At 43.5% G+C, this 12488-nt stretch overlaps 1 protein-coding gene across 1 annotated transcript in view; it reads left to right on the top strand.

Moving 5' to 3' along the window:
* The window catches only part of WDR47 (WD repeat domain 47), a 294267-nt gene that overhangs the window by 195438 nt on the left and 86341 nt on the right, over positions 1 to 12488 (top strand). The window lies entirely within an intron of this gene.

Raw genomic sequence — 12488 nt, 5'->3', positions numbered from 1 at the left:
TTTCTATCTTCAAACATTATATAATATATTATGCACCATCGGGCCTTGCAGTTTCAAACAAATTGGATATCAAAATTTTTTTGTGGCGTTGGCCAATCAACATTTATTTATTTATATATATATATATATGTGCATATGTGTGTATATGTATGTATATGTACGTATATATATATTTGTGTAAATGTATGAATGTATATATACATATGTATGTGTGTGTGTGTGTGTGTATGTGTTAGTGTATATGTATATATATATATATATATATAATACACATACTCTATGGGGTTTTTGCTCAGCCCTTTGCACCCAAGGGGCTGTGCAAGTGGCAAACACATTTTGCTACCACTCACCACAGCGTGGGGCAGCTCACTTGAGCCACTGGCTCGCTTCACTGCAAGTGACTCAATTTTGCCCTTGCACATCCACCTCGAAAGTAATTTTATTTCTGGTTTCATTTAATTTTTTTATTTATATTTGCAATACATCTTTTTTTATTCACTTCTTTAACTTTTCACTGTTTTAGCACTTTTTCACTTTTAATGTCTATTGCATGTTTCAGCCGTTAGTCATGGCCTTGTTCACAGGTGAGGATAATTACAGGGAATGAGCTCACGCTCTTAAGAGCACAGTGTTCACGTGACCTGATGCAATACTGCATTTCCCAACATGCACTTGGAATGTTCTTGTAAGCTGCGGCATGTGTAGAATAATGCTGAATAGAATTAAAGTGCCACAGTCTGGTAACAAGCTATGCACAATGCTTGAACTGTGAATGATAACAATTTTACTGGATAGCGTCCCAAATCACAGTTTTAATAATCCAAGTGCACTGTAGAGTGTAAAACTAGAATGTCACGTTTAAAAAGTGCAGCTTTTACCTTTCAATACAAAGTCCTCATGAATGCGCTGCCAAAGATAACACAATCCCTTTGTGCGCAATTCCCAGAGTCCGAGTTGGCAAGAGGAGACATAACTTCTCTTGTTCTCCCTTCCGCGCTGTTCAAGGATGCGCATTTGACATTATTGATGGTACTTCCAATGTATCTCAGCCCACACGGGCATAGCAAGCAGTAAACCACATGGGTGGTAGAGCATGTGATGAATTTCTCTATCTTTTTGGGTCTCTTCACTCCCTCAATGTTATAACTCAAAGTTCTTTTGCTGTTTATGCAGGCCCTACATTTTCCACATGGAAAAAAGCCTTTCATATCTTTGAGTGTGCCACTTGTCAGCAGTGTATTAGATGACAAATGGCTCTGGACCAACTTATCTTTGAGTGACCTCGATTGACGAAAAGTGATCAATGGTACCGCAGGGATATCCTTGCCTATCACAGAATCAGTTTGGAGAATATGCCAATTTCTTTGCAGCATTCTCCTGAGGACATTAGCATCATCCGAAAAAGTTGTAATCATACGGAATTTGCTAACCTCGTTATCTTTCGTCTGGTTATCAACTGTACTGGCATCTTTTTTAGTAGTTAAAAGTTCTTTTCTGGGAATTCTTTCCACTTTTTGAAGTGCAGATAACCGCACTTCCTGATTGTATCTCCTTACTTGAAATCTTGTGATGAAATTTGCGGCAGCAATTTTGAAATCAGCCTCGCTAGAACAATTACGATTCAGACAGAGAAACTCTCCGTAAGGTATGCTGTTGATAGGTGTACTACTGAGAGATTGAGCCACGAGGGCTCGTTTGCAGAGTGGTGGAGAAAGGGGGCTGGGCCTCCGACCAGCTCTCAACAATCCTGCTGTGTGAGACTTACTGGAGGTAATGGGGGGGTCTTGGCCCCTAAGAACCCTCGGCATCAAAGGAGACTTCATCCCCAACCAGAGGTGCACCAGGAGGCGCGTTTGCAGAGTGGTAGGGAAAGGGGGTGGGCCTCCAGGAGCTTTCAGCAATCCCACTGTGTAACAGGAGGGTTTGTTGGCCCTCAGCATTCAAGCGGACTTCATCCCCCAACCAATAGTGCGCTAGGAGCCGTTTTTGCAGAGTGGTGGGGAAAGGGCTCGTGGCCTCCAACCTCTCAGCAATCCCACTGTGTGGGACTTACTGGAGGTGTTGTTGGCCCACAAGCACCCTCACCAGCCAACTGGACTTCATCCCTCAGTATGTTGTGCAACAGTAGGCCCCTTTACAGAGTCGTTGAGAAAGCAGAGGGTCCTCTGGTAACTTTTCCTGGGCCGGCCTTTAAAAAAAATAATAATGATAATAATTTATTAGGGGAGGGGGGCTGCATGCCCCCCTTCCCCAGGCCATTCCCTGGGGCCTGGCCTTATTGCAATAGGGGCCACAAGGCCCAGCTCCCTGGGCTGATTTCGGCCCCGGGAACCCCATCACCCAGGGCCTGCCCTATTTGTAATAGGGGAGGGACCGCGCACCCCTCTTCAAGGGGTGATTTCAGCCCAGGGAACCCCATCTACCGCGGACCGGCCATGTCTAATATTGGCGCTTACATATAAATTCATTCATTGGGAATATGAGGTACAGGAACCGCTTTTCAATTATTGGCGGATGTTCTCCAAATTTTATTTTTTATTTTTTTTACTTTTCCCTTCTATTTTTTTATTTAGTTCTATGTGGGTCTTCTTTATGCCCTCGTGTTCTAAAAGTATTAAAAAAAATATAGACACATACCATACCTCACTTTTATTCTGTTTATATTTTATGAGAACAAAGTCATGTTTTAATTTTGCCTTGAGTGAAGAAATAATCATCATTCATATCTCATGACTGGTCTTTGGTGTTGATAAAACATATCAACTCCATTGACCTAGAATAACCAGAGTTTCTTATACACCTCATCGTTAGTCACATACACCTAATATTTCGGGGTGGGCTGGTTATAAAATTCTTAAAGCGTACCTCCATCTATACTCAATAACGGAGTAACAAATTGCATTATAAAATAATAAAATAGGCAAATCGGGAAAAAAAAATCCTCGCGCTATCGTTATTAGGGAAATAATCACCTTTTGCTTTTCTTACTGTTTAAGTGTAACCGCCTCGCCTCCCCGATCGAGTCCTCGGGAATCAAACAAGCTTAAGTGATTATTGCTTCTTTATAAGCCCGTTGCTCACTAAGTGTGTTGGGCGTCAACGTCTTCAGATGGCCGCCATATTGATGTCAGACTGATCCTCGTACCCTATTGTGTAGTCGTATTTCCATTTGCTTCCTAATCTGGATTGTATTTACCATCAACCAACATTACATGTAAATATAAACTATAGTTATGTATTGTTGTTAACTATCAACTAAAATCCCGGATTCATTAACTTTCGGGTCCAAACAGTTTACGTTTAAAGTTGGCAGCCATCTTAACCTAAGCAATGGTCTTGATTGCATTATCCCCTCTTTCTAATTAAATCTTATTAACTCGGACTGACATATAAATCTTTACATAATAATGAGCCTCCCGTTAACAGCTGCTCATTCTTTATATTTTCAGGGATATTGTCAGTTATAGTTGTACAGCATCCGACAAGAGCAATAATAAAAGAGATACTTATTTTCGATATCGTTTTTTCTATTAAGTACAGACTTTTCATAATCATTTTTATACCACATAATTTAATTAACACCAGAGAGTATATTCCATTTATAATTTCTAAACCTATAAAAATAGCTATAAAAAGCCTCACATAATATAAAATCAAAACGACTCGCAGCACATTATTTCTCTTATTGGTCATACAGACTTATTTATGTTTTATATTCCTTATCTTAATATTTTTTCCCATTCCTCTCTATTATTCAGAATATATATATATATATATATATATATATATATATATGTGTGTGTGTGTACTGAACGTACTCATATAGAATTGCTCCCTTTTTTTGCAATTTTTTCTCCAAATCACCTCCTCTCATTGTCCCAGTAATCTTTCCCTAAGCGCACCATTTCAAATCACTCACCTCATGTTCATGTTCTAACCAGTGTACTGGGAGGGGGCATTTTTGTTCTGTTTGCTGATCTATGTTCATTTAATAATCTTACTCGGATTTCTCTTGCAGTTTCACCTACATAACATTTTTTGCAGGATCATATAATTAAATATATTGCATTCTTTGTTCTACAGTTCATCATTGTATTAAACACGTTTCACTCCATTTATTTCTATATCACTTCCTCTGTGTTGTGGTTCTTTCGACTCTCTATATATAGGTTACACCCCGACATTTCCCCTACGTACGACTGACGCTGAAACTGGTTTAAGGCTTATCAAGGCCTCATCTGTCCCCACCAATTTGGGTGGGACTCAGCCTTGTATTTTGTGGCAACTCAGTTTGTTTGCTTGCGCTGTCGCACTACGATTTTTACGGAGTGGAGATTAGCAGTCTTCACACATGACTCTGCTTGTGTGCAGAACATACCTCTCTCGCATGCAAGGCTTTTTGCATAAGGCTAGACGTAGCTGGTCACAGTTTTCTTGATCTACAACAGCCAAAATTGCATACGGTCCTTTTTCTTACTGCTTGGAAAGGACGTTTTAGCCTTGAAAAAGTCTAAAGGACGAAAATCCATATCGGCTGCCCTTTTGCTTTGCTGGACTGGAAAATAAACACCACGCATAAAAGAAGAAGAGCTACTACAGACTATATTTGTCTTATTTGCCATGATTTAGCATCACTGTATGGACTACTGACGTGTGCTTCAGTACTTATTGTTTGTTTAGGTTCAGACCAAGGGTTTTCTCTAGGGATTGTACCCTCCAGGTGGCTGGGTGGCTAGTACCTTGATAGCAACACAACTACTATCTGTTTTTTATTAGTATATCCGGGAACTTTCTCATTAGATGTGCATTTGTGCTTGGCAGAGCCACCTTTTTAGGTCTCGCTGATGCCAGCGCATGCGCTGGCTCGGAGAGACATTTTATAGTTGGGATTTTTAAAGTGCTGCCTGTGGCCTAAAGCTTGAGTGCACGTGAGCGTGCACGCGTGCAGCCGCCAATCATTGCTGCGCGCGCACCACTCACTTGCACTCAAGCTTTACGCCACAGGCAGTGCGCTCTCGCCGTCCGTCAACTATCCGTTTATCGTCCATCTTTAATTTTCATTTTTTTTCCAATGTGAAACTAAAGCATTCCCACTGAGGACGAAAATTGAAAAAGTACATAAATATGTTTACAAGTTAGTTCATTTTTTCAATTAAGAAAAAACACTATCAAAATTCAAGAAGATATTATTCAGCAGGTCCGCTTTCTCCTCCACTTCATCCACAACTGTGTCTTTGTAAGATGGCCACCCTGTTTAGCCTTAACCAGCTTCAAAAGGCTTCTATCCTTTTTAGTCCTTCTTCTACGACGGAGCACTGATCGAGGGTCCTAGTGTCACACGCCCACATAGTCCCCTTAGAATTTTGGCCTCTCGCTTTCCGTTCCGTGGCCCGGCTTGTTCAATTTTTACTCTGCTGTTTATCGTGGATTGGGGACTGGAAACGCGTGCACAACTGTGATGCTCTGTAAACAATAGAGTGGCGTGTGGCGGACTACAGGAACAGACAGTGAGTACCTGCCTTCCTCATCTCACCTATTGAATGTTCGTGCTACCACAATGGACCGTGGGTCGTACTTGCTAACGTTGTAGGTTGTCTGGAGGTCTTGTTTTAACCACTCAGCTTGAGTTTTTGAGCTATTGGCATTGTAAATGACAATGCTTTTTATTTACATAACCTACCCACTCTAGATCTTCCACCAGAATCCGACCCATATGTTATTGTATTGACGGGTGTACCTTGTATTGGAGCTAATGTTACTGAGTCATATCACGAGCTAAAGAACAAAACAATGCATTGGCTCAATAACAACCGACCACTCCCTCCTGGCACCCACGCAAAGATTCTGTTTGTGCGGAGAGTTAGTTGGGTGGGCAGAAGAAACAAAGATACAACAGGGGACTGTATTGTGATCAATTTTAGCAACCCTCATGCGGTTAAACACATCCAACAGACACGATCCTCCTTACATTTTACCAGCATTACCCCTTTCCCACTTGCTTATTTCTATCCTCCCCAAGCTAATAACAACTGGTGGGTTCAGGTTGGACGAGGTAAAGCTAACGGCAACTCCGAAAGAGGCGGGATGGCTATAACCGACCAGGACTGGTTGGAGTCTTTTTCATGCGCAAATAGGTACAGTTGCCTAGATGCGGTTGATTGACTGCCCCCGAATGACCCCCCAGCCTCAGAACTTGTAGGGAAGGCTGTAAATAAGGATGAGTTAAAATCATTTGATCCACAGACAGCACAATTGATAGTCCCCCCTCGGGTTAATCCTGATACTACTTTTAGCAATTTTATGACGGTAGAGACTCCGAATTATCCCTTAAGTCCAAACAGTGGTCCGGTTGTCAATGTTGTTTCTTGTGAAATTTCTATTCCTCCTTCCTTGCAAGAGGCTGACACATGCTCTGACCTCACCCTTTTGTCCTGGAATATTGCAGGTCTGTCCTCCAGACTAGGAGACACAAATTGTATCACTTTTTTGAAAACGTTTTCGTTCATTTGCCTCCAGGAATGTTGGACGGTTGATCCCATTCATATGATGGGCTACCGAACTTATCACACTCCTGCAATACCCACCACTAGAGGGAGAAACAAAGGGGGTCTATGCACTTATGTTTCCAACTGTGTAAAAGACATAAAAATCTCCTTTGCACCAGTCTCTGCTTTTTACCAAATTCTGCACATCACGCTTGGGGGAAAGTTACATATAGATCTGATAAATTTTTATAACAACATACCGAAAGATCTGTGGGCCTCAACACTTAAGGAACTAACTGAATCCTTAAAAAACTTGGACAACAAGGATTCCTCTGATACCTGTGTTATTTGGACTGGCGATTTTAATCACACGTTATGTCCACTCAGTGATCAAAACATATGTGACCTGGTGGAAAGGGAGGGCGTTCCTTCTGCACATTTTTCCCACACCCCTTTAGGAAAAAATCTAAACGACATACTCTTCTCCTTGGATTTGGGTTTTGTTAACGAACTTTGTTCTCCATCAGTCCCATTCAGCCCCACTTTTATAGGCAGAGGATGTAACTCCATCATTGATTTCCTGCTTATATCTAAACGCTATTCTGACTATATTTGCTCGTTTGAATTACGCGAGGTAGCAATGAGTGATCATCTACCCCTCAGTTTGTCCCTGGCCATTCCGAAGGCTAAAAGCAACACCGATTCCACGGTTCAGAATCTATATAACCATAGATTGCGGCTTGCCAGGAGGAATGGTTATGCCTTAAAATGGGACAAAGTAGAACCAGCGGCCTTTCTCGGTACTTTAATCCGCTCCAGGGTAGATGAATTCAATACTTGTCTAATTGAGAGCGCCGATCCTGCAAAAGTGACCGATGCTTTCCTTAGTATCTCTGCGGAAATTGGGAATCTACTTACAAAACCTCTTCATCATGGGGCTAACAAAACCAAGAGGTGGTTTGACAGAGAGTGTAGTAGGACTCACGCCTACTTATTGACCCAACTAAAGAGAGACCCCAGAGTAATGGTGGATGTCAGATCGGCCAGATCCGCTTATCAAAAGGCAGTTAAAAAAAGGAAGAAACAAATTAAACAGGATGCGTGGCTTACCCTCCGAGAAGCCTGTCAATCTAAAAACAATACTGCCTTTTGGAAAGCAGTGAACGCTCCTTATTTTACTAATAATGAAACAGACTCTATTGAAATAGCAATCACTGAAGAGACTTGGGTGACTTACTTTCGGGAACTCTATCAAGAAGACCCCACGGTAGTCACAGAAGGGGGGAAAAATTTAAGATTACAGGATAGATTGCACTTTCCAATTAACGTTGCCTTCTCTATTGACGAAGTTCTGATAGCCATTGATAAGAGCCCAGCGGGAAAGGCTCCGGGCCCAGACGGAATACCCGTGGATATATATAAGGCAAACAATAAGTTATGGGCTCCTCTTTTAACCAATGTTCTTAACAGCTTTACTAAAGTGGGTTTCCCACGGACTTGGCAGGAAGCCATCGTGGTCCCCATTTTTAGGTCTCGTCTGAGACAGCGCTTTAGCGCTGCTCTGGCGAGAGCTATAGAAAGCGCGTTTTGGAAGTGCAAACGAGTGCTTTCAGGCCTCCAAATACAGTGCATGTGCGCCAGGCGCGCGCACCATTTGGCAGCCTGAAAGCACTTGTTTTCTTTCACTTTCGCGCTTTGATGTTAGATCGCGATCGCGATCACTTTCACATTCGCGGCCGCCTCCCTTCCTCCCTCCATGATTGACCCTCTCCTGCACTATCTGAAAAACCCTTGTACTTTAGTGTTTCACGATGAAAACAACCCGTGGTAGGCGTGCTGTGCTTCTTACCAACAACAGTGGGAGTGTGCCGATGCTTTAATCAAAACAAACACACATTGCAGGACCAGGCGCGCAACACCCTTTGGACTCGCAGGGCTTCAGCCCCCCCCGTCGTGTGTGGCAGCCCGGGATGAGACAGCTTCCCCGGCAAAAAAGCAGCCGCACCCGAGCACTTCACAGGTCTTTTAAAGACCATTTGCATGTTAATGAGGCCTCGCTGTTGTTTCACCCCTTCCAAGAGCCCCTGCAGCTCCGCTCTGCCTATTGCTTAAAGTTCAGCTCCCCCCCCCCGAAATATTTGCTCAGCCCCCCCCCCCCCGAAATTTGGCTCTAGTTGCGCCTCTGTGCAGGACACATCTGCACTCAACGAGTTAAGGGTTTGAAGGGAGGGAGGGGGGACAGAGAGAATGAGACATGCTTGGCCGGTGGCGTTGCAAGGGTGGCATGGGCCCCAGTGCACGCATCGAGGCCCCCACTCCGCCTCAACCGCTGGTTAGGTAATACAATAAAGCGATAGTGAAGTGCAACCGGCCGCGCGGGTCCCTGGGCCCGGTGCCCCTGCACCTGCTGCACACTGATTGTTATGCTTCTGTGTAAGTCACAAATTGGAATCCTTACAAGAACCCTACGCATTGCATTCTTTAGATGTTAATAAGATGAGTGCGTTCAGTTGGGAAACAGTAACATGTTATTGATAGCGATTAAAAAATGATCGATGAGGCTATGAGATCACTATCAAATAATCCACATTATTACTCGTCGTTAGACTATGTGCTATCAACTGCTAGGACGATAGTTCCCCAGTGTTCAAAAGTAACTGGCAACAGCAGAGCGCTTCACACTTAATTAGGCAGGAAAACGAAGAGTCTATATCGCATCATGTGACATTCTTTTCATTAGATGTATTGTGAAGGCAAAGAAAAATGGGAAATAATTATTAAAAAAAGGTTAATTTTCAGTAGTCTATTCGCGATGCGCCGTATTTTTCATATTTTATTCAAATCTGACGGATGCAACCGGTCCAGAAGCTGTCTTTGGAAGTTACGCTTGGCAGATCTTAATATCATCACACGTTTTACTTTAGACAGAAGACATTTGTTTCATCCCTTCAGATGTGTAATCTTTGGTGCCTTAAGGCGCTTTGCGGCGTTTTGCCTTGTCGTCTTTGACTTTCTCAGCAGTCGTGCCGTTTCTATTTGAGCAGCGGTCCTTTCGATAACTCGCTGAAAACTTTTGTATGGAATAGTTTACTTATGCATGTGTTATATAAACTTTACCAAATTAATTTGGCCAGTAATTGATAATGTTAATAAAGGATGGAAAGCGCAGGTGCTTATGACATGCTTAGGACCCACAGCACTTTCGGATACTAATTTGCTTACGCGCAGTTCTGGTCTATGAGCGACAGGAGCTCCCTTGTGTCTCAGTAAAAAAGCTTAGTGGAATCATGCACTCTATGCAGATGGACGCCCTCGCATGACCTGAAGGTTACCGGCCTGAACAGTGCAGGGCTCAGTCAGCCCATATCCTTCACTGTTCAATAACATATGCGTTGAGTGAGAGTTAACGGAAGCCGAGAGAGGTTCAGGAGCGTCACTCTGTACTGAAGGAGGGGCCGTGCTTAATACAAACCGGTGGTCTCCGGTGCTCCTCACTGGCACTTTATTGTTAACATCGGCTCTTATGACAGCGACACATGGTGGCGCTGTTTGTCGTGTTTTCTTTTGAGGAGCACAACATCTGTTGTTTAATAATTAAATATGCATTTAAAACACTAATACCCGCAACCTAACTATAAGAATAGCTTCAGGGGCATGTATTAGTCATTTTAATGTATATTTAAAGTTTAAACTGTCATACTTTTTATGGGTGTGATGGCTAGTAGTGATAGTACAGTCATTGGCAGCGCTAGTGGGAGCAATGGGTAATGCAGGCAACAGTGGCCTCCTGACAATCGCCCTGGCACGTCTGTTTCGCTTTTTTTTTTACAAATCAAGCCCGAAGTTTGGGCCTTCTGTGGTGCCCAAGAACATGTTAGTAAAGAGACCCTTTAACCATGCCTCTGGTCTGCTGAGGCTCCCAGTCGCCACACTATCGAGGAGGACACTGCCAAGCACCCTTCGAAGTCGTGGCCTGCGCCCTGCATATTTCAGTGGCTGGGGTAACTCGCCCTTCCAGGGGGCTTAGTTCATTACATAATTGGCCTAGCCACATGTTTACATCCTGCAGTGGGTAGGAAAAACTTAACAAACGGAGAAAAAATGTTTGTTCACGGTCATTCCAATATGTAATGTTGAATATAACATACACTACGTCATGATACGTCATCAAATGGAACCGCCAGCCTCCTATTTCATTTCATTCGCATCTTCTCAGCCACTCGATTTGTAAGGCTTTCAAGGGGCCTGATTGTTTGTGCATGCAATGATGTAAAACTTCAAAGTGGGATTTTTCAGCAGCATTTTTAGCAGCAACATAGACGGACGTTTCTGATCAATGGTGGAACGCCAGGTTTTCTAAATGACTCCATTATATGCATCTTACGCTTAAAGCAAGTTATAGTGTCATTGAAATGTTCGTTTTTAGGTCTCGCCTGAGACAGCGCTTTAGCGCTGCTCTGGCGAGACTTATAGTAAGCGCGTTTTGGAAGTGCAAACGAGTGCTTTCAGGCCTCCAACTACAGTGCATGTGCCCCGGGCGCGCGCACCATTTGGCAGCCTGAAAGCACTCGTTTTCTTTCACTTTCGGGGCCCCTTTGATGTCCCGCACCACTGTGCCCGCCCCCACTCCCCCTCCCACTCCCTCCTCGTCAACTTCAGTGCGCGCTTGTCTTTCCGCCCCCACTCCCCCTCCCACTCCCTCCTCGTCAACTTCAGTGCGCGCTTGTCTTTTCTTTTCGCCGACTCTGGGAGGGACAATCTACTGGCTTCTGCGAATTCCAAGTGCGTTCATATTTCGACGCGCTCTGTATTTTTCACATCGATATTTATCCGCTGCTGCCTTTCTCTTTGCTTGCGAGATAAAGCACTACCCTGATTGGACACCTCTCAGCAGGCGTTTTCTTCACAATGTTCGTAATAATAAAAAGCCTCGCTGCGCATTTATTCTTGATCCGTGGTCATGCAGCTGCTTTAGCTTGTGAAATAAAAGCACAGAAGGCAGCACGAATTCGTGCGTTTTATTTAGAACTAAACCTCAATCCCTTTCTCAGAGACGCCACGGGCGATGGCGACCCTGCCACACATTGCCTGTTTCTCTGGTTCCTACGCCCGCCTCACAGTACCTAGACCAGAGTGAGGTGGGCGAGGAAACAAATTAACAGGCAGATTGAAGCTAGCCGAAGTTTTAATTTGTATCTGTACAATATTTAGGTGAAGTGTGCTGTGTTAAATCGACAAGACTCCGGTTACCCAGCATGCTAATGTATCTTAAAATGCACACTGGGAAATATGTTCGAGATCTTTTCTAATAATAATCATCCCTTTGCTTTTGACAAGGCGCTGATTTCATGTCTATCGGGACAATATTTCCTAGAGGGATCTTGCGTCCAGTTTCTAGGTCTCTCATCTCCAAGTGGGTTAATGTACAGTGTTGTTAAGGTAATAGAGATTTCCAGAAAGAAAGGGACGGGCGAGGGACACATGTTGTGGGGAGACAAACACGGAGGTGTGAAACTTCTGATGTTTGTACTGAGACGCACACAGCTGTGTGAAGTGCAGTCTAGGCCTTTGAAGGAGCATTGCAGCGCAGCATGCAACCCAAAGCACACAGACAAGGAGGAGCCTGCTACATGGGGGCAAACATTTGTCACTAACGACACTACTCAAGTAGCAGTCAACAACTCGCCTCGCAACTTTCAGCCAAAAGTTCCAAGCATGCCAACTCTTACTTTTTTTTTATTTAACCAGCACGGCACGCCTGAGCACTAATAATGGTGGCCGCGCTTTTCTTTTATTCCTTGCGATTGCTGAACTCGGTCGCGTGCCTTTTTTCCTATCTATTAACTTTTTTTTTACATTGGCGGCACCAGCGCTTTACGCGTAAACATCGTAAGCTAAAGCGGGTGCTTTACAAACCAGTTTTCATTAAAAAAAAACGTTTTTGCACTTAGGTTTCAATTTAGTTAGAACTCGGATCAGTAATTAAATAGAAAAACATTATTT

This window comes from Triturus cristatus, chromosome 4_2 (assembly GCF_964204655.1).
Source record: "Triturus cristatus chromosome 4_2, aTriCri1.1, whole genome shotgun sequence".
Taxonomy (NCBI): domain Eukaryota; kingdom Metazoa; phylum Chordata; class Amphibia; order Caudata; family Salamandridae; genus Triturus; species Triturus cristatus.
This window is presented reverse-complemented; position numbering and strand designations above follow the sequence as displayed.